The 27640-nt window shown below is 38.4% G+C and overlaps 1 long non-coding RNA gene across 2 annotated transcripts; it reads left to right on the plus strand.

Annotated features, from left to right (window-relative positions):
- Positions 1-27458, plus strand: LOC137190844 (uncharacterized). Of its 2 annotated transcripts, none has more exons than XR_010930298.1 (3): positions 1-519; positions 21200-21307; positions 25287-27458. It is a non-coding gene; the product is annotated as an uncharacterized lncRNA (long non-coding RNA). The 2 variants fall into 2 exon arrangements; XR_010930299.1 differs by lacking the exon at positions 1-519 and adding an exon at positions 9377-18373.
- Positions 27459-27640: the final 182 nt, after the last annotated feature.

Raw genomic sequence — 27640 nt, forward strand, 5'->3', positions numbered from 1 at the left:
ATCTGAAGCTGCGATCAGCACTTGGTCAGCAAAAATTGAACACAGACCCTTGGGAAATGAATAATGACTGTGTCTCCCAGTGTTTGGAGTCAAAAGTTACTACCCAAGCAAAACCACACTTATTTAGGTGGTCATGCAAATATCTGCAGTATGAGTAACAAATGTGTTGACTCAATAATGGTTATGATTTGGCATCCACGTGACTGATCAGACGGAGAGATGGGGTCTTTCCTAATCTGGAGCAATTACTGTTACTGTTAATTATCGGAAGACAATATCATTTAACCATTTTCACTTCCCAGAAGCCAAAAAACTCAGCTTTACCCGTGTGTCTACAGTTACGAGAGAACCAAGGGTCCAAGTTTGGTTCCTGCCCCTCAAAAAGTCCCTGCTTTGGTGGTACAGTAGTACTTTCCGACGGCCGAAGAACTGTCATGGTGGAGTTTGCTGTACTGAGTGTTGCTGATTGGTCAGACACAAGCCTCAAGGCTGCTACAACCTGTGGATGGCCTTCACAAAGTAAGCCTGCTTTGGTTTTCAGTTTTATAAGTATTAGAACAAGCCGTGAACATTTCTTGTCCACCTCTACACAGCAGATGTTACTCATCGTTTTTCGGATGAAGTGGAAACACAAGCAGGAATGTACCTTTAGGTCTTGAGGGTACTTCCCTGGGCTTCTCAGTTACTAGCACTCTTTGTTCAAGAGATGGCTGATGAGTTTGTGATGTTTCATGATGTTCATTCCCCTCTCCTTGATCTAGTTGTCTAGTCATAGCCAGTTACTGTCATTGGAATTAATGTAAATGAAAATGAAATGGTGGAAAGTTGGTCCAGCAAGTGCATAAAATCTGAGGTGACACATGTTTCTCCATCCATTACTTGACAAATATCTGTATCTTTTTTTTCACCATTTCTTTACCATTTTCACACATAACAAGGCAAATGGTTTACCGTAATAATTTTGCACAGTGCACAAGAATCGGGGTGCCCGGAGAAAGTTCAGGGGGTTTCCTAGCACCATGGATGCTGAAAATCGAAACTAAAACAAAATGAAACAAACAAAGGAAAGCATTAAAAAAGAAAATAGTTTTGTGAAATCTATTAAGTCATCCAAAAATTAAGGGTTTTTCACAGGCCTAGAAAAGTGTTTTCCCCAGAGTCTCAGAAGAAAATGAAAGCATGGAATTCATTACCTACGTGGCAATATAGTGTAGATCCGTTTGACCAGTAAATTGTGGGTTAGTGTTTCTCACAGAAGTGAACGTTTGTCAGCAGTGTGTGGGATGGTGTTACGACCTCCTCGAAAGCCACAACATAAGGAAAGACACGACACTGGGTTAGATGCAAAAAAGAATACATTCATTTACAAAAAGACAAAAAGGATAAAATAAGGGAACAAACGAAGAGTTGGGTCTTGTGTTAGGGGGGTTGAGAGAGATTGTGGGCAGAGGAAGGAGCCACCTATATAGACCCAGCCTGCATCTCCACACAGGTGCCCTCTGTCAGTCATCAGTTAGCTGAGCTGCACCTAGAACACAAAGACATATGCTGCATTCAGAATTGCACACTTCAACTTTTTACTTTTTATGTACCGCAGCTGCCTTACAAAAGTACGTACTGTATGCATACAGTATGCATACAATTGAGACATATTACTTCATCTGTCATTGCAGCTCCCATCACTGCATTATCATTGATCTGTTCTCTCGGTGGCTCAGTCCATGTGACGTATCTTCTGCTGTGGAGAGTATTGTGAGTCCAAATAGCCAGAAAATCATGCTGGCTTGCACCCAGATGTAGTAGGACATTCTGGTACTTTTGGCATACTGCATTTGACATACTATGTATTGGGACATTGTACACCCACACAAGAAAAACAATAACAAGACACAGAATGACATATAACAGATGGTATCAAAAGCAAACCAGTTTCTAGACATCAGCAGAAAGGGAAAAACCCAACTAATCACAAAATGCACATCAACCGTCTACATATATATTAAGGACATTGTTCGGGTCATATACATGTAGGTCAAGTCTCAAACAAGAATTATTTTTTTCAATCAACTCATAAACCTGTTTCTATGTCCTTGCTGATGTCTGATCATTAAAGTGTTTGTTCAACTGCATCCATTCATCACAGTTAAGTGGGACCAATTGTGTTAAAAGATTAACTTGATCTTGTTAACTTGACCCAATCACACTCACATGTAGATGATGAAAGGATTCTCACCTCAGGCTACACTTGTTTTTTCCATGTACTGTGCTAAAAACACTCCTATCAGCAAAATGTAGTTGTTTCCAGTCTTATACTTAATTTTATTAAACCAACTGTCAAGCCACATGAAAGACATCGAACATGGAAAATGACATTCTTTTAATACGTGGTGTGATCACACCTACGGTTTGTTTTCTTTGGTTCAAATCAGGGTTGAAAAGTTTAGTTTGTTCCACTTGTTTCCTGTGGCTACATTGTTTTCCTGCTCTCCATCTCTCCGCATCGCTTGTGTTATGCATATGTTTGTGACTGGTTTTTCTTCATATCACACAGCATTCAGAATCCGCTTTTGAAAATCAGATAGCAATGCAAACAAAAACGAAAATTTATGGCTAACATTACAGCTCCACTAAGCAATATTTTTATTTGACATGGGATCAAATGACTCACTGCAGTGTGATTTTTTTTTTTTTTTTTTTTTTATCCCACTGAGAATCAACATCATGTTGTGCAGCCTTGCAGATTTTTGCTCATTTATTGAGCTAATTTATTGGTTTCATAGCCCATCTAGTTGAGTCCCTCTGGCTGTCACCAGCACGCCTATAATAAACCGTCAGTTTCAGCTGCTATGTGTGAAATAATAGAGTAGCAAAGATTGGTGAAGAGCAAATATTTGGCACACTAAAAAGAGTCAGATACTTTTTCTCAGAAGTTGGAGAACCAAGCAGAGAATGAAACGTGTTGAGAAAGAGGGGTCCAATGGGATGTTCATGTTGCTCTGTCTTTGTTTGATTTACAACATTATGTATAGGATTGCTAATATGATAGCTATAAGACATGATTTAACAAAGTTTATTACTAGGAATTTGTTTTGAAGTCTACTATGTTACCCACAAGTGGTCAAAATTTGCTAAACCCAACTGCAAGTTTCACTGGCTCGACTGAAGTTTCATTGACAAGACAAATGTAACTTTGGTAGCTTGATTATTGGATGGAGGTTTGGTAGCAACATGTTTTGGCAGCAAAGGTAGAATCACATAATTCCATAAATTACCGTCACAATTTAATTTAGCAGATGCTTTTATCCAAAGTGACGCACACACAGGAGTTAATACAAGACAAGCAAGGATCTAGTCAGGAGAGAGCGACATGAGTAAACGCCATGAAGCTAAATTCAAGTCTGTAATTTAAGTATCAGTCCAGGTTGTGGTTTTCCCTTAGTTCATTTTAATAGTGTTATTTTATGACTTCTCTCTTACCTGTAAAACACTGAAACCCTTGTCCTTATTATAACAGTGTCGTTTTTTCACAGTTGGTTGATTACACTTGGATTACACTAAAGTTCAAATTACAACGAGACATTTTCTACAATGAGACATTTTCTGGAATCTTGGATCAGAAGAAACAAAAGGAAACAAGTAAACATGACTTCAAATGCTCTGAACATTTAAAACCTTCTGCTCCACACTCATGCAGTTAGACACAGTCACACCTGGGAGGTCCCCAGTTAAACACTGATTGTTGGTCATTTAGTAGCCTGCTGTTCTGAGTTGCCTTGCTCGGGGGCACTTGGGAAGTAGAGGGGCAAATGCTTCTAGTTCACCTTCCAGCACCAGATTTTATCCTGTTGCTCCAGATCACTAAATTGAGCTCAGCACATATTGTTGTGTTGTCCTGGCTCTGACTTACAGCTGATAAATGTTTTAGTAAGCACATTAAATTACTGTTTTCAGTGCGTGGTTCCCCTGTCGCAGGCCACAGAGCGTACCTACAAATCTATACAAAATGATAATTAGGGACTTTTCTATCAGCTTTTGTTTTGTCTCTCAAGGCCTTTCTGTGAATTTGGGTCAGAGCTGAAGTCTTTCATCCTCCCCCATAGATGACGATGGGGGGGGATTACAGCACAGACAAAATAAGCGCTCAGCTGATAACCAAAGACACAAAGAGACCTGCCAGCTCAAGCCTGTCGCCTTCATATTACCAGAAAAAAAGACTGTTTGGTAAAGTGTTGATCCCTACGTCGTTGGCTCGCCACTTCACAGAAACAAAGAAAAGGTTGCTACAGAAAATACTATTTGAAAATATAATCCACTCAAATTCTGCCATGAATGCTGCTCAACTGTATTTTATTGATATTTGTGACATTTTGTATCTGCTGATGGTTTAATCCAGTGTTTTAGTATCTAAATCCTTCTGTATTAGAATTAAAATTCCTTAAAACCAAAGAGGTTTAGCACTTTCTTATTAAACAAATCTCATGTACAGTTCAAACCAACAATTAATCTTATTCCTCTGTTCCGTAGAGCTCTATGTTTTCCAAAAACAACCATGAAGACACACACTGGAGTTTATTCTGTGTCAATACCACATACACCAACCTGCTGCTGTAAATACTCACTGGAGCACCAAAAAAAGTATTCACCCACAGCTGAAAATAGTCCCAAACAAATTAATTTTTTCCACTGTTTGGGTAACTTTTTCTTAAAAAAAAAAACCTTGTCTGAGAGTCACAAACAAGGTAGGGATGTCAGTAAGTACAGAGATGCTTTTGTCTTTTTATGGGATTTGTTGACAACAAGAAAATATAGAAAAAATCTAGTGTTATTCTTAAAAACCCCTAAATGATCACTTATGTTTCATCATGTCTAAAATCTAAAAAAGTAAATATAATGAACTCAAATGATCTCCAGTGTGTTAGGAGTTAATTTTTATCATTTCAGTTGATCAAGTAAACATCGAAGCACTTCTGTTTTGATAACTGCTTTACAATAATAACAATAATAGCATAAATCATTAATTAGTTTATTGTAGGAAGTTTCAGCTGTTAATGATTCATTACTCTGTTGATATCTACATACATCTGGGGGTTGTAATTGTCAGTGGGACCGATTCATAGATTTGAGAGCATTAAGAGATACTCACCATGATACCAGTTTCATCATGTATTCTAATTTATTTTTAACTTGTATGTAATCATACAAGTTGGCCTAAGGTGCCTTTACATTTGCATTATTACACATTTGGCCCCGAATGACTGTTGCGCCCTGCCCCAAGGCCAAACATGTTGTGATAACAGGAAACCGTTGGCTTAAATCTGATATGGGAATTTTTTTTTTCTTAATGAAGCGTAGGCTTAATAGGGCTGTAAAATCAGATCAATAGGGAAAGCACGGGCTGAAACTGTCTGAGAAATGACTGCGTTGGTGGTGGGCTTATTATGATGGCAATTATGATGGATCAGAGTCAGTTAACTAATAAGATCAATGGCATGCTTCAAAGATTATTATTTTTCCTGGTTATATATGTTTGTTTTTCGTCTCGGCTTTCCAAAGATAAGATAAATTTAATTGAAAAACGCTTCACTATGAGTTACCTGTCTGCAGAACACACCTTAACAGTGCAACACAGGTCTGAAGTCCCTTTTGCATGGCTGTTTATATTAAGCAAGAGAAAAGTTCACTCAGATTTTGCAGTGGACAGAACACAAAGCACCTGTGTGTTAGGGTTTGTTTTTCTATGTTTTCAAAAAAGCACCTGAAGCACCTGAGCAGTTGCGTTTAACTTGTGTACTGAATGAACAATAATGAAAGAGCACCAAGCTGCCAGGTGCTATCCGGTGTACAGCTGCATGAAATGTGCATAATGCATGCAGCATGTTTACCACGGGCCATACGCTACCTGATCTGAGTCTATTTGCACAGGAGCTGTTTGCATTTCTGTATTTGCTTCCGTCAACAGTGAGCTTAGATCCATTTACATGAATTCAGTCAGTATGACAGATTTCTGCGCATAACACACGTGTTTCTTAACCTGCTGATCGGAAGAATGTTATTTACCAGCATGTTCTGTCCAGGACTTGATTTGGCATAATGCACTTAATTAATGTTCCCAGAGATCACTGGCCTCCCTGGCCAAGGAACTAGGAAGTCAGTAAAATAAAACCCAGTCATCTGAGTGAGGAAGCTCACATTTCTGTACTCGTGTGCAGAAAATGGTAATGAATGGAATGTGTTCCCACATGACTCCACCATTACAAACAGATGGCCAGTTTTTCTTATAGCACTCACAAGAAAGAAATTGTTCAAAATTCAGCCTCAGACTACAAAAATGATAGATATTTGTTTGCTGTTTGTGCCACCCATGTATTTTAAGTAACTTGTGTAAAGATGAATACAGGACAGATGATGTTTAAACACTTTTGATGTCTATAATCCTCAAATCAGTCTATAATCCGACCCTATAACCAGACAAGGACATCAATTTTGTAGGATTCTGCAAAACCCTGGATTACATTTTTTATTTATTTATTTTTTTTTACATCCAATGGTAATGTATAAGAAAAGTCATGCTTTTTACAATGTCTTCAGGTGCCGTATTACTGTATTGCAGATATACTATGGTTATGGTGTGATCAATGTTAGGTAAGGAAAACATTGTGTTTACAAAAAAAGTAAACAGTAAGACAGCAACTCTGGCCCCCTTCATTAGAGTCAAATGAACTCTACACACACTTTCTGCCTTGCTACATACAGGACGCACTACTTCTTGCATGGGCCCTGAATGTTGGTGCTACGAAGTAAATTGTGAGGTGCGAAACCCTCCAATATGGATGTAATTTTTAGGTATTATAGCTGCAGCAGTTAGTCGATCAGCTGATAGAAAATTAATCATTTTGAAGAAAAAATACCATAATACTCTTGTTTCAGCTTCTCATATGTGAATATTGGTTGGCTTTGGACAAAAGAAGACATTTGAGGACGTCACCTTTGGGTTTCAGAAACAGTGATCAACACTTTTCACCATTTTATGACATTTTATAGACCAAACAACTTATCAGTTAATTGACAAAATAGTCAATAGATTAATTGATAATGAAAATAGTATTTTTTTGTGGCCCTACTGGGGATTCTGGGCTGGTATACCAGACAATCACACTAGAGAAGTCTTTGAGGATTTCATAAATGTCTTTGAATCAGCAGTAAGTGATGTCACTCAATCTGCTGAAGTTTCGAAGTTTGTTTTTTTTTAATTTTTTCGGAAAACAGTGGCTTAATACCCGTAGCTCGAGTTTGATCATCAATGCAAAAAGCTCAATTTGAAACAAGAGAGGCACACCATATTAACCATCAAAGAAGTACTTTCAAAAGGAAGATTAAGTGCTTTACATGTGGTTCCTGCTTTTGTTGTTTTATTGATGCTCGATGGCACAAACAAACAGTAAAACAGCTGCTGGAGTCACCGTGGCGGCTGCAGGACTAAGATATATCAGAATATAAATACAAATGACATGTTGTTAATGTTCCTGCTGGAACCATGGCAGAAGATTTTTGAAAATCTTACTTGGTCTGACAAATCGCTGGAGGGTCTTACATTGAAAATAAACTCCCACATGATTGCAACAGAGTATTTACTAGTTGAAGTGCATGTTGGAAATGGGCTGTAAACAACAGCCTCCTCCACGTGACTTCACGTGAGTAGAGTAAGCACTTCTTTTCACTTCATCCTATATCCCTCCACCCCCCTCAACACTCTCACACCCACACAAACAAAAGATAAATACTTTCAGGTTCAAGGAAACAGGAAGCAAATATAACCCCACTAGGGAGTGATATCATTCTCCATTCAGCTCGGCTATTTAAATAGTTTATGATCAGAGACAAGTGTTCATATCTGACCACTGGAACTGTTTGCAAACTTGATACCCAACTATGGTATTGTGGATAACATTTCTGGGATTTCAGAATACACAAAGCTTGTTTATAACAGTCCACATTTGTTCAATTTATGCAGTATTCAGTAAAAATGGAGGTACAAAAACCTGCTGCCAATGTTGAACTGTTATTCTGATCCTACATGTATGTTTTACGCTATAATAAATCGAAAGCAATCATGTTATACTGCAGTTTGTCCTGTGACCTTAGTCGCTGCTGACTGAAAGCAGATTCCTCAGATAAGTCTGATAGGTTATCTGACCTCTACGAGGACAAACTGTTCTGAGTGCATTTGATCTTGAAGTGACGCTACATTTTGTGTTTCTCTGAATTATGACCACATTTCACTTGAGCCTATCTGCATCCCCTTGCAAAAGGAATGATTCTTGTCTACGCTTTTCTGCCTGCTTTCAATTTGATGAGCAATCAGGATAAGGACAATGACGATAAATGTGAGCTAACCTGAAACTGAATCAAATTCTTGTTTATTATGCCTTGGGTCTTAGTTTGTTGGTTTTGGACATAATTTCCATCAGTTTTGGTGATACTGTACTTACCAAAGCAATTGCTATTATCAGGGAATTCTGGGAATTCTGTGAAATCACCAAAAAAGAAGTCTGATAAGACTGGACAAGAAATGAATGAGCAGAGGACCAGCCACAATATAAACATGCCAACAGTTATGCCAGATTATCTAACTACCTTATTTGGAGTTAAAACCCAAAGTGAGTGCACATGAAATTTTAGTAAAAATCCTTCATTGCACACAGAAACTTTGTGCCTACAACTACGGTAATTACATTGGATCAAAGCTTGAACCAGGAAGGCTGTAAACTAGTACCCCTTAGAGTCAGCACAATTTTTGGCACAATTTTGGCGTAATATCCACAGTCAGAAAAACAAATACTGTAAAATAATTAATGCATTTTTTAGCATCATATACACCTGAACACACCCTGAAATTACCTTTTTATTATGAGAATTTGAGCCAAGTTAGTTAATTATTTTCATGCTATTATGTGTGTGGGTAGCCAACAGGAAGCCATCTGGACTTAAGTGCACATGATTTATGGGCACAATTACATGGAAGCTCAAGGAAGTCTGAAAAACCTTTTTGGCAAATATGCGCCTAATTAGTAATCCTCATTGGAATGAATGGGGTGCCATCCTGGAACACAGTATAAAGTTGTCTTAATATATCTTTGGTAAACTGTGATGAATGTTTGGGCAACAACTTTAAACTTATTTTCTCTTCCAAATTAGTTTGGCTAGCCTGGGGGATTTGTTTAAAACACAACTGTTCATGTTCCTCTCCTTGTTGGACTTGTTTTTAGCAATGTTACAGCATTCCCAGATCTCAGTTGTTAACTTAGTGAGTATAATGATTATATTACCACTGGAGATGATGGTCAAATCTACATAAAGAATGAGAAAAGTTGTGTGCAAGCTTCTGGTTCTGTGCTGTAAAGCAGATAATCTCCTTTGTGACGTAAAGCAAAGTCCTGCCTGTCATCTACTTTTTCACTTGTCTACTCGGTTTTGCCAAAATCTTCTTTGCACAACTCGTTTCAACTTTTTCACAACTCTTTGGCCTGCGATAGTTTTAAAATACAGCAAATACTGACACGTTGTCAGAAAGTGACTGTTTTGTTTACGGCATTTCTGCCGAAAGAACTTTCCAAGGGGACCAAGAACCTTTTGGGGAACTCGGGGAGTAAACGTGCGTTTCGACTGAATTTAGTCCCTGCAGGATAGTCCCAGACGCTTAAAAAAAGTCCCTGATCCAGGGGTGGTACTTTCCAAAGGTAAGGGGAATTTTAAGGGTGGGGTTGGCAGGGCCGACCATCACTGATTGGTCAAACACACACTGTGGCTGCTTCAACTTGTTTACCACTCAGGTTCCATAGTTCCTGAAACATTTGATCAAAAAGGGGCTTTTGTCAGACATTGGACATTTTTAAAATTTTTCATTGTCATCAGTTTTGTTGACATCAGGGTATCATGGGCTGATGTAGTGTATCATTTGAACCATATCTTCATACCAGGACCAGAGGTCCAAAGCAAACTGACCGAACTGTCAAAGGTCAGTGACAGACCACAGACAATGACCCTCATACTTAAAGCCTCTGGAATAGATAACTGGATAGATAGAATAGATAATGGATAACTATTAGAAAACATGGTTTAAAAAAAAAACAGCTAATTTGCTGTTTAGACCATTTCTCAAGACCGTGTAGGCGAGGCAGATCACGTTTTGACTGACACCCGCACCGGCTACTGAGGACTGGCTAACTACAGTAGCTAACGACTGGGTTTCCATGGTGCGGAGCCATGCTTGTAATTCACTGAGCCTCGCCTCCAACATGGTAAATATACTGCATTTATTACATGTACTATTAGCACTAAAGGAGGCAGGTGAATAGCTAAACATAAGACACACTGAGCAAGAGAGAGCAGGAGAGTTAGAGGGAGAGAGGGAAGTCATTGCTAACTGCTAAGCTAAAGGAACTAGGTCGAGATGCAGAAACGCTACAAATAACACAAAAACTCCGGCAAACAGAAATAAGACAATAAGTATACCACAGCACATCGTTTATGATTGATTGGTGAAATTAATTGCGTAATTTTCGTAATAAATGTCCGAGCATAACCACGCCTAATTGAAACCCAATGTTAGGAAAGTTTGCAAAAACTTAAATGAGAATATTTCGAATTTGGATTGAAACTAATGTCTAATACATTTAGATACTAACCATTATGTATAAGACCCTACATTACATACTTAGAAGTCTATTGTGGATTTGGGTTTCCAGTGGCTTTATCTTTTCTCCCAGCAGCATTTTTATTGCAATCAGTTCTTATTTGATTTTATAAAATAGAAATGAAGACCATTTCCCCTAAATCCACTTATTCTCTGGTGTGTTTTATATCCAGAAGGTCGAGGCAAGTCAAGGGCAACAGGACTTGCTTTAGATTCTTGAAGATGTTTCACTTCTCAACCAAAAGGCATCTTCATAGTCTGACTGGTAGGGAGTCCAAGGTGTTTAACCTCTGTAGGGTTGTTTACACCTGAAGAGTCATTGAGGTCACATCACGTGGGTCACTAGTCCACCTGGCTGTCTTGTGAGAGTCATTAGAGTCACACGGGTCAAGGTGTGAATGGGTGTATAGCTTACGAAAGGGTGTCAGGACCCTTTTGTTCTGTGCTGTAAAGCAGATAATCTCCTTTTTGACGTAAAGCAAAGTCCTGCCTGTCATGTACTTTTTCACTTGTCTACTCGGATGAGCGTTTTGCCAAAATCTTCTTTGCACAACTCTTTTCAACTTTTTCACAACTCTTTGGCCTGTGATAGTGTTAAAATATGGATTACGGAAAATACTGACACATTGTCAGAAAGTGCCTGTTTTGTTTATGGCATTTCTGCCAAGAGAACTTTCCAAGGGGACCAAGAACCTTTTGGGGAATTCAGGGAGTAAACATGCATTTCAACTAAATTTAGTCCCTGTAGGATAGTCCCAGATGCTTAAAAAAAAGTCCCTGATCCCTGGTTTGCAGGGCCAACCAACACTGATTGGTCAAACACACACTGTGGCTGCTTCAACTTGTTTACCACTTAGGTTCCATAGTTCCTGAAACCTTTTGGTCAAAAAGGGGCTTTTGTCAGACGTCACATCTTCAAGAATCTAATGCAAGTCCAGTTGCATTACATTGCCTTAGCTCTACTGGATATACCACATCCTGGGTGACTTTTAGATTCTGTGTTGGAGGTTTGAATCCAGCAAGTCAACAAACCTCTATGCAAACAAAAACATCCAGGTTGGACAGTATGTCTTGGGGAGATAGACGACGACTGAAACTCTATCAGGTTCTGGCAATGAAACATGATAGGCGTGAGACAGATGGTAAGGAGCTCTCCTGAGAAAACAGTCCCATGTGCGAATATGGTGTAACGTGCACTGATTAATTATAGAGATAGCCGGCCTCTCAGACCAATGAAAGCACATGAGCAAGGACATCCGCTCAAGGTTGAGGAGAAGCATTCCTCATTGTTGATTCCCTTATTTCCACAAACCTATATATCTTTATTTACACACATGCGTCTTGTGACAAAGAATGACCTGTTTTTCTTGTTTCTTATTTCTTTCTCTTGTTTGTCTATTATATACAGAACAGCAACAATGACTGGCTGAGTTTGTGTAAACAGATACTGTAATTGTTGAATTGCAGAGAGCTAATATTTCATAGCTCATAATCCCTATTTTGCATACTAGAAACGTGTAAGGCAAACCTGAAATCCCATTTAAACCATCATTAAACAATCTCTAAACTGTATTCAGATTGTTTCAAGGGTAGAAGCACGTTAACGCTTCAGGCAGGGAAACCCTTCACACCTGTATTTCTGTGACTGGGAGAAAATCTGGGAAAGATGAGGATTAATTTACAAAAATGTATCTGAACAATCTAATTAATTCAAAAATGTGCAGCAACTTTTAATTGCAGGCTGACTGTACTTTTTTATCATCGTAGAGATGGAGTATGGTTGGCCGAATTTGGACATTTAATGTAATGTAGATGTTGGCCTGATATATCAGTCTAGTTTTAGTCTAATTATTAGATTTGACTATAAAATGCCAAACAATAGTGAAAATGCCCATCACAACTTGCTTGTTATGTCTGACTAACAGTCTCAAATCCGAGGAGATTAAATTTACTATGATGTAAAACAGAAAAAAAGCAGCAAATTGTTGTGTTTGAGAAGGCATTTGGCATCTTTAACCATGCTAACAGTGTGGCTCTAGCGATGACAATGTGGGTCAGTTGGTTGGTTCACCACTTTGGACCAGTCTGAAATATCTTAACAACTATAAATGGATTCTTTTACAGACATTCATGGCTCCCATCCACAGATCCACATTTCCAGTGAAATATCAACATCTGTATGATGGTTTGCCATTGAAACTAGTATTGATATTCATGTTCTCAAGAGGATGAATTGAAATAACTTTGGTGATCCCTTAACTTTTCAAATGAATGACATTCCCATCAACCTGAGCTGTACTTTGGGTTTTAGCTAATTAGCAAATGGTAACATGCTAATACCCTAAACTAAGATGGAGAACATTACAGTATACCTGCCAAACATCAATATCTCATGAACGTCATTATGGGGATGATAGCATGCTGATTATAGAATTCAGCTATAAGCTAGTGTTCATGTTGCTCAATAATTACTTAAACAATTTCGAGATCATCAAACTTCAACTTGTACTTACAGCTTACAATTTGCTCCAACTGCTTTTTCACTTTTGCACTCTTCAATTTGGGTTTATTGTAATGTGGCTAATGCAGGAATCAAAACTCGTGTGCAGATATTTTCTTCCCCTACTGAAAATCTAAAATCTGATCTGTAAGGATAACACAAGCAGAGTCCTGACCCTGCAGGTGTGATGACAAATCTCAGGTGTCTTTACCCTGGACTTCACCCGACAAGCTCAGGTGGTCACATGCAGGGGGCCTGGAGTGCACATGAACTGCGTTGCATTAGCTCAGTGATCCGAAGTGTTGTCAGGCTTCACTAACATCCAGCCATGCCTCCTGTGAGTTCAGATAAACAAGCGCTTAGTGCAAAGGAATGCAGAGAGCCCTTTCACTGGACCCTGAAGGGGCTCCGCAAGAGAGCAGGAACAATGTTGTGTTTCCCTGGAGGAGTTTCTGTATGCACTCCTCCACGCTGAAAGTATGTTTTCTCTTGATCATGCTCTCTGGTTTAATGTTACTGCATCTTAATTACAGAGGAATTATAGAAGTTACTAGATAGTCTTTAGAGGAGAGAGAGGAAGAGGAAGGTAGACAAGCTTTCAACTAATGTCATGAAACAGATCCAAACCCTGAGAACCATAAGTACAGGATCCGAGTCTGCCAATACACCAGGGCATCTGGTACCAAAATTATGGAAAATAAATCATTTTCTTGCACATGACCTTGTGTAGGAATGCAAATGAGTCCTCTTGGTTTTTGGAAGAACAGTTTCTCCCTCTGGCTGTTTTTTTTAAAGATCATTTTTGTGGCTGGGTGGATAACACCCATCAAATATCAGGGGTTCCTTCCAAACCATGTCTCAAGAATAAGGAGTGCACCTCAGGCTGCTAACATGTAAATAAAACCAATTTAAGATGCTTTGTTTACCTGTTTAAACATATTTTGCCTCTCTATGGTCTCTTGTTTTCTTAAGTTCCAGTAATTTCCTTGTCATAACCTCAAGTCATATCCAGAAAAGCATGTTTATCTGACAGCTTTCCTGTAAGTCTGTGCTTTTTCCACCCCCACACCTGAAAAAAATCTCACACCTTCGGTGTTTTGAGTGAAATACTGGCGAACTTTTGCCATTGCCTCCCACGCAAATATCAAACTTCATTAAAGGTCCCGACGCAGGAGTCTGTGGACGGGGGAAATACACATCTCTTTTAAAAGGCAGTGTTTGGCTCTCTCTCTGCATTCTTTCACTGCTCGCCCACGCTCCTTAAAGAGACAGAGCTCAGTTTCATATTGCAGTTTTAAAGAGCGACACACCTACACAAGTTTCAGTCCTTGGTGATAAGAGCAGCTGTGTTAGAGTGATATCCCACCCAAAAACCAATCTTTATAATTTGAAACACTCAGCTCTTCTAGACTTTAACGGTGGCTGTTACAGGTTGGTTTCTTCATGGAGAACAGAGGACATGATCAGAAATATTTAGCTTGTTTTCCTACAGCAGCAGCAACAGTAACAAGACTACTGCACAATTCTTCAGAATAAAAACTCCTGCACGAAAGCCACACAATTTATATATCAAAATACTCCTATACTACATACTGTACTATACTAATACTCCTTCACCTGTGCACTTGTTTCCTAGTGACAAAGACCTGGCCCGGGTCCAAATCATATTCACTTTCATACTTGGTATGAGCTTTGATCATATGATTCATTTTAAACATCAAAAGAGAATTTTTTGAGGCATATGGAGTGTGTGAGCTGTGAAGTGCAGGAAACTTGACATACAGTACATTGGAAGTGTTTTCAACCATAGTTGCTCGGTAATTTTTGAGGCGTCATGTTGCTGCCAGTGTCTATTTGAGTCTATTCAGGTCGACCAAATTTTGGATTTGGTCTAATTATCCGTGTTTCCCCTTTCATATCAAGTCTTTTTTCCTTTATTTTTAAAAAAAACGTGTTAATGCATGGCGGGCCTGTTTTCCATCATTCTGTCTTGGATTGGATTCAAATGTTTGACCTGTGATGACCTCTGCTGTGTGTACATTATTGAAATTTAGTTACTAATGGTGCAGTCAGACCGAAACTTATGAAATCGAGAACGGTGGGATTGACCTCTCGTTCAGGGAATATTGTTTATTTATATTCTTGTTTTATAACTGTAGAGTGAAGAATCTAGCAACAGACAAGAGGAGATGCTGCTTGGCTGTAGCAGAGTGGACTGTAAGGACAGTGACAGATGTTAATGACTGTGAAATATTTGATTAAACGCTGTCTTATTTCACAACTTGTTGTTTGCACTCTTGCCATGATAGCTCCTGCAGTTTATGTTTACAACTCTAACCGCGGTATTTCCTGTACCCCTCCTCCTTTGCCAAACCACATGTGTAAATTATACCAGGCGGGTGTCATTCTGAAACTGAATCATGATTCCTCACACCCTGCTCGAGGTTGGACGAAGGAGGGGAAGACCATGTGGGCTATGAGTTGTAACTTTAAATAGGTTTATTTAACGTAAATGAAAAGCAACTAAAAGAAAACCCAAATACAACCAAAATAAAAGTGTGGAAGCCAGAGAGAGTGAATGAGTGCCTCCATCAGCTGATGTAGCTGAGGAGCAGCCAGCTCAAATGTCATCATACTGATCATCAACCATTATGCTTCTCTCCTAACAAGAAGGACAGGAAGTGTAAAGGACAGTTACAGCGTCCATTGTAAAATTCCTCTCCGATTGCCTCATAGAACAGTCATATCCTCTTTACTATATATGACTAAATACACTGCTTTCATCTCAGTGTTCACACGCACCACTGTCAAACCTGCTAGCAGTCACATCCGGCTCTTTTATTGGTCAGAGCTGCTCTATCCTATATCTCACAATTAGGCTAGCCAAGGGACGCCACCTCTGGCTCACTGATTGGTCTAAATCTCTATAAACATCAGACTCAAGGCTGCTATTTAATTCCACCTGATTCAATCTCCTTTCAGTTCTCTTTAAGGTTCATGGATCAATTTATTCATCCATAAAGTCATGGAAATTACAGTGTTCCATCCAACCAAAGTTAATTTCAGTGTTTCATAGGAAATAAATACCACTAAAATGAAATAATAGATAAAAATAACTATATTCCACAATAAAAAAAAAAAGTTAAAAAAAAGGAAAAACAATAGTTCATTGTGGTAAAAAGGAGTGAAAATCCCTGCTTAAACCTTAAACTATGCAGCGTCAGACCAGCCAATGAGTGAGCTTGGACAGAGCAGATCTGACCAATAGAAGAGCAGGAGGCGGGCTCTCTAATTGTGCCAGCTCACCTCACCTGTACGTGAACTTGACAAGGTTTGACCAAAAAGATCATTATTAGTCAGACAGTGGAGAAGTAGTTTTTTCTGCAAGAGTCGTTTGAAAAGTTTGTTTTGCCATTTCGACTTTTATTCCACCGTGAAAACTTTTTAAATACATTGTCGTGAATTTCAATCGTACCACAGTCTCTGTCCTCTCTGAAGTACAGCACAGGGCTTGGAGGGAGTTTTGAGTGAAGTATCTCTTTAAAGGTGATTTGTCATTGGCTGTTTTAGGATGAGTCATGTGGCGTCCATGTGAACTCCAACCTGATTCTAATTAAAATCCAAGTCATCAGTATATCGGGTCAGCCATCTGTGGAAAATCCGCCAAATCACACAGTCGGACACAGTCTAAACAGGAAATGGATGACATCATGACTAAGTGATATCTGTTTCGATCTGTATGCCTTCACAGCTGTGTGGTCTGTCTTTTCTGCTGTTTTAGGTCTTTACGTTCCATTTGGCTAAGCAAAATCTAACCAGATTGAATTCTGACTCATTCTCATACTTGTTCCTGCTGGCCCTGCGGTATCATCTCAGAACAAAAATTAATTAACGAAACTTCCCATCATTGTCTAAGCACAGAGGTCCACTTCCTGTTTTGTGACCTTTACTCCCTATTGTCACGATCATCTGCTTTTCCGAGCCACGAAAAGCACAAACTTTGAACCATATTACCGTTGACGACATGTTTCTGTTCCCTTTTACCTCCACATGTGTGTTTCCCAGTTTCTCTCTCATTTTTTCCATAAACTGCTAAAGCTAGATGTCATTTAAAACGTGTCGACTAGGCTGTTTACTCTCTCTGTCTGTCTATTTTTCCCCAGCTCATCCATCAGCTGACTGTGTTTGCTTCCTCCTAAAGCAAATTTACCCAATGATGTATTTCAAAGCAAACTCACAAGAGCAGGCTTGTCTTTGGCAAAGTCATATACCTGTAAACGCCTGTCAGCCTGCAGCTCCACCTTTCATTCTCTCTCTCATCGTCTCTGTCTCTACTTTTTTCGCCCTTATCCTACTGCAATCAGCATTTTTTGTTGCAGAACTTTAACACAAAGCACAGGGAGAGGAGCAGTTTTGTGGCTGTGCTTGGGAGGAATGGGAAGAATGAGGATAGGGTGGGCATCAGTCCAGACAGCCAGGATAAGAAAAAAAAAAAAAAAAAAAGTCCTGGGAACATTGCGTTCTACTTTAACCCACATTCATGAATAAGGCTGTGTACTGCTGCGATTTGATTTCCTGGTTATGATGTAAAGGGGATTGTGTGTTTGTTGGAGGCTATTTGAGGCACAGATGGTTAAACAGGAATAGCGAGAGCATTTGTTTCAGCTGCGAATCATTAGAACTCTTCAGCCTTGGCCTTTGTCCCTGTTTTGAATAGGAAGGTAGGCTTTGAAGCACTGCCCTGACAAAGACAATAGAAAGCCAACCAGCCAACAGCTGGCAATGCAAATGCTGTTAGCGTCTGACAAGTCAAGATCCAACCTGCTCTCTTTATTAGAGACACCCAGAGATTGGTTTTTCCAGTTTTTTCCTTTTGTTTTGGATACACAGGAAGGTGTGTGTGTGTATGTGTGTGTGTGTAGTAGTGAAGCGAGTGCAACGTGAGGCGACAGGACAGTGAGGTTACTGGCAGTCAAGCAGATCCCAAGTAACAATAATATTCCCACGCATTTCTCTGGAGGAAGAGCCTCATGAGCAAGTCAGCAGCGCCGAGATAAACAACATCAGCTGACAGTGAAGGCAAACAGCAGCTTGAGAGGAGAACACATCAGCCCAGAGTGCATGTAACACACAGTTCAAGCATTGTTTACATGCAGGACTTAACTTCACCTGAAACCAAAGTATGTATGCAGGCATTCACATTTGTGTGTGTGTGTGTGTGATTGGTTGAAACAATGAAGGAATGCTCACTCACCCACGTCTTTTCCTTCACAAGTATACTGGTATCTTATCACTTTAAGGAAGTGACTCATCTTTCAACAAATTCAGTTTGCCATCAGGAAACAATTAATTGTTGGGTTTTTTTATTTGTTTGTTTTGTTTTATTTTTTATGACCCTTGTAATTAAAACACTATGTGCACAGGTGGCTTGAAAGAAACCCAATCAGACATTTTAAAAACATTACATAGCCGAGGTAGTAAAATAATTTTGTACTAAACGAATACATAACAAAAAGTGTTCTCATGTGCAGAGCCAAACCAATAATGAGCTCATCTATTTACAAGCATGCATCCAAAGCCTGATATGTCTTAATCCTCTGTGCCGTAGACCTCCATTGTTGTCCAAAAACAGTTAAAAACATGTCAACTAGCCACTCCGCTGCACTGGGTGACATGTTTCTTCTTCCCAAAGATTATGGTCACGTTAATTTGTTTAGAAACGGCTCCAAAGACTAAAAACTGAAATCACATTTTCAGTCTCCAGAGAGTAGTTCTGTGTAAGGCAGATTCCACTGAGCGTGTGCAGGAACACGGTTCTGTTTACAGCGCTTCGCTAGCCTGTTCTGCTACATATCACAACCCCTTGACTTTGTACTACATAGTAAATCTACCAGAGAACTTCAGTACAGAGATTCTGCTATACAAGAAAACTGCTGATTAAAAACATGATGCTGTTATTTGTCTTTGGAGCCACTGTCATTTCTAAATAAATTACTGCAACCATGACCTTTGTGGCCAAGGAACATTTCACCCAGTTCAACATTGTGACTCACTGACATGCTTTTAACAAGCGGGTAGCCAATGCAGAAGTGTCTGAGACCTGCATTCTTTCTAATGGGAAGCAGTGGGTGACCACTGGTTGCAAAAAGATGTCAGATTTTATGGAAGTCTGATGAGTTTATGGTCTCAATCGCTAGTTTCAAGTCTTCTTCAATACAGCATGATGTTCATTTTGTAAATTATGGTCCCATTTAAATGAAATAAATGATAAAGCAGTGTATGCCTTAGGGAGTGGCTACATTGTCGCTTGCTACCACAGTGACAATGTTGATTATGTAACATAACCATGGCGTAACCCCAAGATTCACAGAGTATAGGCGTAGCTGCTGCTGCTATTTCACAGTGTGTTTTCAGTTCATGAAAGTTCATTGTAACATTTTGGTTGCCTAAAATAGTCTTGTTCAGTGTTTGGTTGTGATAAAAGACCCTCTAAGGGGTCGGATGTTCAGTTTTTCTGCTAAATACATTTTGTTTTAATGGTTTTAGGCCAGTTTTTTTGCTAGCGAAAATTAGCATTAGCATTATCACAGTTCACCGCAGACTGTAAATGCACTGTGCTAACCAAGCTAGCAGCTAGCGCTAGGGTTAGCTCCACCCTCTCGTCAAAATATGGTCACTCCTGGCTCCAAAAATCAAAGATGGTGACAGTTAAAACCACAATCAAGGCTCAAGGCTTCAAAATGGCAGTCCACAAACCAATGGGTGACATCACAGTGACTATGTCCATTTTTTTTTTATAGTCTATGGTTTTTAATCATTTTTGGTCAACAATGGAGGTCTATGGCACAGAAGAATAAGATTTATCAGGCTTTGGATACAAGCAAAATACTTATAAGTAGATCAATTCAGTGTTGGCTTGGCCAACATGAATATATACAGCATTTCTGAAATATTAAACTTTGTATAACTTAATTTAGGAAACTGAAGATTTCCCTTTTTTTAATCTTACCTCAAAGCCCATGACAACTTGGTATCAAATCATAAATGTTGCTCTGTAATGTTAAATATTTACATCTTTATAATAATATAAAGTTTAAAACAAAATTATTTGAATGTGTTTAGCACTCACACATGTACGTAACATCACCTTTTTCCAGCTGGGCCCTACTTACTTCAAAACAGTCAGAAAAAGAAACAACAGAAACACAAAGATTGAAATCTCTCATGTGAAATAATCAAAACTGTACAACATTTAGTAGGAAATTAAAAATTGTGTGTTCATTCAAGATCCCAATTATCAAGTCCCAAAAGTTCATGTACATGCTCATCCCAGGAGCTCAACCTCTGGTCCACTGTCATAATAATAATAATGATATGAAGCATGCAAAATTAGTGCAGTTAAATTAAAATAACAAAATCATAACTGAAAAACATGCCATATTTTTTTTTTATAAATCTTGAAATATGCATAATCCCCCCCAGAAATCTAGCTCGAGATGAAACAGGTCAGCTATATATATACATATATATATATATATATATATATATATATATATATATATTTGAGTCTGAAGCGTCGAGGCGGAGCGACTGTCTTGGTTATTGGCCCATGTCAGCTGTAGTGGTTTTTTTTCGGTGGAGAGGAAAGTACCTAAATATCGCTGTCAGTTTTAAAAAGCCTGTGAAAACTGCTACCAAGACTAAATTGATGACCTATTCTGACCTTGGTACAAGATAAATTTGACTGAATGCAACTGAGAATGCTGCAGCTGTGGCCTGAAAAGGCTCGGCTGTGTCAACACTTGTTATTATCGTAGGTGTGTCTCTTCCTGTAAGTCAATATAAACTGAATAAAAGAAAAAGAGAGAGAGAGGAAGAGAAGGTTAAATAGATGTTAATAATTATGAAAGGCTATAAAACACATCTTTATAATTAGCTTGTTATTGTGTTTTTGCATTTGTCTCCATCTCTGTTGCTAAGCACTCATTGCTGTGATGTTTCCACAGTGGCTTTTGATGTTTCCAACGTGTTGCCCACTTCCCTGATTTCTCTAATGATTACGTCTGAGTGCTACTACAACCCATCACTTCCTGTTTATCAGAGGAATTCCCCATGTAAGTGCCATCATCGTTATTTTTGCAATATTATAATGCTACAGTCCAAGATACCCAGCCTCTCATTTTAAATGTTAATTCAGGCCTGTTTTTCAAACCATTAGCTTAAAGAGTGAAAGATGCAAAAATACAAAGTATGCATCTGCAAAACAGACCCCTTTGTGCTCAGGAAAAGAGCTGTAGCACGCTAGACAAAATGCATTTAAGGCTTTAATAAACATGCAATATTTAGCTGTATTCAAAAAAATATTATAACAAATTACTGTTCAATTAAAGTACTGTAATGACGTTTAATGATATTCAAAACTAACCACTCAAAGGAAATGAGAACTCTTCAATGTCTTCCCAAAACATCCTAATTCGTGTATCTAATCATTCAAAGTCCTTGTAAGGACCTGTTGACACAAGTCTATCCAAAGAAAATAATCATGATTACACCACTTCTTAGTCACTCTGATTATTATCCAGGTTTTCAAGAAGCACTCCTTTTTTTTTTTTTTTTTTAATCTCCCCCGTTGTGTCACTGCAGCTGTCTGTGCAGCAGGAGCCCGACAGCTGAGAGAGGATCAGGATCAAGGCTCCGAATAGCTGGATGACAACATGCTCTCTAAATACAAGGCATCACATCAGGAGTAATTAGGATTGCACAACAAGTTAAAGACCACTGTGTGAATTATTGGCTGTCATCTCATGTCCTTTTAACCTATATTTAGACAGTGAAGAGTTTTGCTGAGTATGTCTGCTTCTTTCGGGGCATTTTTTTTTGATTCACAGTCAAGCCCACATAGCAAATACAGACTACTGTTGTTCACAAAGCAGCTCCAATGAGTGATGAGGCATTAAGCTTGTTTTTCAAGGGCACCTAGTTAGAGGCTGTTCAATCTGATATGGTTGATGTAAACCACACTGGGGAAAGATGAAGTATAACCGTTTATTTTGGGGAAACACCGAGAAAAACCAAAGAGCGCTTGTTGTTTGTTCAACTGCCTAAAGTTGCGTTCAGACCGAGTTGAGCCCTGCATGAAAAAAACACAGCGCTGTCATTCATTTGAATGGAGCCAGTCTGTTGGCAGAATGGGGAAGCAAATGCAGAGACTTGTCCAGCAAAAAAAAAAAAAAAAAAAAGTTGAACTTGGCCCAACTTTTGATGCAAGAGATTTCATCTGGCAAGTGCTGCATTGACCACTTACATGCACTTTGTAATTACTTTTGTAAACGCTGTATTTCTACTGTTTACCGCATGAGTTGTAAAGTCCTGTTGTTTTTGGTCTGAATCCCAGCCAAAACACCAGGATCAGACTACATTATACAGTATATTTGCCTTCCAGCATCATCACTCTGTCAGATTAAGTGACCTCAGACTTATAAATTGCTGCCATGACTTAGCCAAGAGACGTGGTGGACTATGTGTTGGGCCCTGACCAATAATAGCTGGTTGTCTCGAGACAGGTGATCGGTAAAGTCACTTATGTAATTCTGCTTTCAAACTGATTCCTCTTTTATGATGTTTACAGTTGTGCACGGAAAAAAACGTTAGTCAAATTAGCTTTGAGAGAGAAAACAAATAAATGCTGTCCGCGTGTCGTGAGGCGTCCCGGATGCTGTGTTATTTACACGGGATAAAACCTGCTCCACGTTCATTTTCATTCCTGACGCCCCACTTCTGATGGGAAGGGGAATTATCAGGCTGATATTATGTAGTCAAAACCAGGCATCATATGACATGGATCACATGCAGCTATGAGAATTATGGCTGTTGAGGAAAAAGCAGAAGTATAGTATTATGTAATGAAACCGCTTTGGACAAAGATGTAGGTGGATGGTTGGATGTACAAATGTTTGGCAGTCAACGTTGTTTTCTTTAAACTGTGACCATGATCCTCTGACAAACAACAACATGCTCCTCAGAATAGGGGCGCCGGGTCAGAAAAAGCAACGACAAACAACTTATTTTACTGTCTTGTTTTTGTTTTGTTTGTTGGACTTGTTGATTCTGTGTTTTTTTACTAAAGGAAGAAGAGAGTCACGTGTTCTTTCAACTCGGTGTCTTATCTGTTTGATCGTGCATGATACGCCCAGTGTGGTGCTTACCTGAGGTCACCACACTGGGCGTACAATTTAAGGAACTGCATGCAGCACATTTCATAGTAATATAAAGAACTGCTTTTCACACCACATGCATTTAATGCAATGCAAGTAATGCAATGGATTACTTGCTCACAGTCCACAGCAGGAGTAAAATGTATATTCTAATATACTGTTGATCATTATCATATTCATTTGTAATACTTGGAGCCAAATTCACCTTTGGTTTAGTGCATTATGCAACAAAAAATGCTTTTATGCACAAAACTTTTGCACAAGTTTCACAAGCACAAGCACTTGTTTGCAGATGAAAAGATATCCAGCTTAATTTGATTAGAAACTAAAAGTTTTTATATCTTGGTACATACACAGTACAGTAGTTGTTAGTTCAGCAGCATTTCACTGACTTTATTTTCATGTACAGTAATTCCTTCCAAAGACTTGAAATTTAGTCATGATTGAAATAAAGTCAGTTGAAATGCAGTTATATGTAATCTAGACATCCAAGAAACTTTACTTTCTAACAAATTATAGCTCAGTTTAGACATTTTTGCATCTACAAATAGTCAAAACTGCACTTAATAGAATGTTAAAATAGTTTTTAATCATATTAATGACTCTTAACTCTTTGTCTTCTGTTCTTGACACAAAATCCACTCTCAGACATATAATTCATTTCAATCCATAATCACAATTTATGGGGTAAAATGCAGCATGTTGCACCATATGATAGGGCTTTATGCTAAATGTCTGTGTTTGTTTTTGTTCCTCTTATTCCTGCTTTCTAATTACTGTTTGGATTAATTCTTCATACCAGCCGGATTACTGGGTACACGCCTTGGTGGAAGCACATGTTAAACAAGACCACGCCAAATACAACTACGCTGTAGTACAATCTGTCCACAAACGCCGTAAAGACAAGAGCAGATTAAACATCGAAGCAGTGTTGATTTACAGTCATGTGTGCAGCACACCCATAACATGTCGAGAAGCTGACGAGACAGAAGTACGTTTCTCACATGCTGTTAGCAGCGACCATGGTCAAGGTTAGTGCTCGAAACACGGATGTTTACGGCCCCATAACTGATTGGCAGCAGCAGTGTGGGAGTTGGTTTGGCAAGTAGATCCCATTATTTGAAAAGTAAACACACGTGTAGGATCTCATCAATCTGCCCACAGAGGCTGGTGAATCATTAATTTTTTATTGTTTTAAAAACAACAACAAGATATTAGAGGTGGCGTGAGGCATGAAAACACATATAAAACTGATAAAGAGCTGAAATGATAAGACACAGGCAACATTTCCCAGCATTTGCAAACAAACAGCGTGTTTAACTGTTTGGCAGCAACTGTTTTTAATCTGCATGTGAGCCTTCGACTTTATATAAATATGGATGATGCATCGCCACTTCCTGCTGCCATGTTAAAGTGGAGCCAAAGTATCTCTGGTCTGGGAGCAGCCATCTTGCTCGTATGATGTCATTTGGAGCCAGAGTCTGTGCAGTAGAGTCGGGCAGCTGTCACCCCCTTTTTATATCATCAAATAACTAATTAAAAATAGACTTATTAGAAAAATTAGCACATGGACAAACATCAGCATGATAAGAACTAAAATTTATTTGACATGTACTTTGAGTTTGTAGTTTGGCTCATGTCCCATCCGCTAACATGGAGGGGGCGGGACTTATGACCTGTAATGCAGCCAGCAGCCACCAGGGGGACGATCCAGATGTTTTGGCTTCACTTTTGTGGCAGCTGTCATGACGTCCATCTTTATATACAGGCAGTGAAACCAGAGTTCTGCAGTTGTTCTGGTTGTTAATGATGACTGTTGAGTTTAGAGTGATTTGCTGAGAAATGATGTAATAACCTCTGTTTTCTTCTCTTCTTACAGGGGTTGTGATATAATGTGAGGACCAACTCTCGCTTTCAAATGAAACCTGGAATAAAGTTCATCAGCCCTAAAAAAAAACTGCAAAGACACGACTGTCTCAGTGTGGCTCTACAGCACCATCATCTACTGCATCTTCCGTCGCTATCGGACTGAACACTTTTCTGTGTATCATCAGAATTACAGCATGACACCTTTATTTTGAAACAACAACAACCTGCAACTTACGGCACAATTACTTCCTTCAATTGCACTTATTACTCTTATCCAGGGTTTGTCGATAACCATGCACTTTAACATTTGTATTTTTTTTTTTACCATTTCGTGACCTTCACTCTTTCCTATTTGTGCACAGAGCACTTATAATTTGTGATTAAAGGGTCAGTTCACCCAAATCACAAAAAGAGGTTTTCTCACTCACCTCCACTGGTAGCTACTGTAACAGAACCGGTAGGTGTTGTGGAGAAAATAAAAAAACTGACACACAAATGACTAATTTGTGCTTTTGATTTAATATTGTGTTATTTTACCCTTAAATGGACAAAAACACTCCTTTAGTGCAGCACATTCAGTTAGCAGAACGTGTAAAGAAGAGGAAAAATAATGATGATAATAAGCTTTATTTATATAGCAAAGTGCTGCACAAGACAATAAAAATACTTGCTTTAGTTCTTGTTTCTGGAAATATCTGTTGCTTTCGAGTTAATCAGGTGTCATTTCTGGACACCTCATTCATCCATGAAATCCAATTCACTTCTCTTGTGTTTGTGTGGCAGCAGAAGTTTCAGAGACAGTTTCATGTCATCAGAGTTATCTCAGAACCTTAACACATAAAACTGAAACTGTCTGCACGGCTCAATACCACTGGTAGTGGTAAGTCAGAGAAAATATGTTTTTTTGTGGCTTGTGGTCTAAATTAATCTTCCCAGCTGAATTTAAGGATTCAAATCTGTGACTTTATTTTCATTACTTGGCTCTTTAATCTTGAGGTTGTCCTGCTTTTGTTTTAAAACAACACTTTTTTATTGATATGAAGACTCAATAATGCAAAATTGATCCAATAATCTTTATTTTCTATCTTTTTGATCTGTTGTGTACGGATGAGGATAAGGGCCATGTGAAAAAAAAAGAACATTTTTAAATTTTAATCTTGATAATCTCAACCAAAAGAAAAAAAAAAAAAAAAATCTGAATGCTTAGAAAGACTTTACTAATTACTTAGACTTTATTCTCAGAATTAAAATTCTTCTTACTGGACATTTTCTCAGAATTCTTTAACTTCTTGTTTCTCAGAATCAACTATTACTTTGTCTGAATTCAGTATTTTATCATTTATTTTTAGATTTCTTACATAAGTCTCAGTATTCTGAGATTAGTATGAGAACTAGAATATATACTTTTTTATTTGGCCCTTATGATCTTCCATATGGTTTTCCCTTTGTGTTAAAGAATGTTATTTTATTACACTGTTTCAACAGTTGAAAACAAACCTCACATTATTTCCTAAATAAGCACGTGATCAAACCCTCCATGAGTTTTCTAATGGACCATCTGTTCTTTATATAATATATACTGACTCTCAGCACGTTTCCATTCACCTGTTTTCAATTTGCGCATAAAAAAAAACTGTGGAAATGTGGAAAATTTGATGTATCAATAAAAAAAAATGTATCCACAACAGACTTAGATAATAAATCATGACGTACATGAAGCATGTGACCAACCACTAAAGCTTCCAGTGAAAAGACAAAGAAAGCTGCAGGCGAAGAGGAGAAAGTCAAACATAAAACAAACAAAGGCCATATTTCCATCACATGGCGTCCAACATTTAAGGTTCAACTGTGTCTCTTTTAATTATATGCAATGCAATGAGACCAACTCCTAATATTTGCACAACAGTTGTGGATGGAAACGTGCATTATTTCACATTTTCTTTTACCAATTTTCTTCAAATTCAGTTAAAATGCACTTTACATTTGGACCAAAACTTAGCTAATATGACTCCAGATGACACTTCTGTTTACTTCTTTTCTTCAGATTACAAGATAGTTGTCATGGAACTGAATTTGTTGTATGAAAATGCTTTGCTGTTTGCACTTTATAAAGTTTTCTATGACTGTATTTTTTTTATCCTTCAGCTAATTTGAATATGAAATAAAAGTATTCTATTCCAGAGTGCTATTTTCTGATATTTACAGAAGATAGATGCAGTATTTCCTCTAAAATATACAGCACCAGTCAAAACTTTGGACACATCTTCCCATTCACTTCAATGAGAAAGTGTGTCCAAACTTTTGACGGGTACTGTATATTTTTCGAAGAATGGAAAAATCAAATAAAACTCTATAAAAATCAAA

This window comes from Thunnus thynnus, chromosome 10 (assembly GCF_963924715.1).
Source record: "Thunnus thynnus chromosome 10, fThuThy2.1, whole genome shotgun sequence".
Lineage (NCBI taxonomy): Eukaryota > Metazoa > Chordata > Actinopteri > Scombriformes > Scombridae > Thunnus > Thunnus thynnus.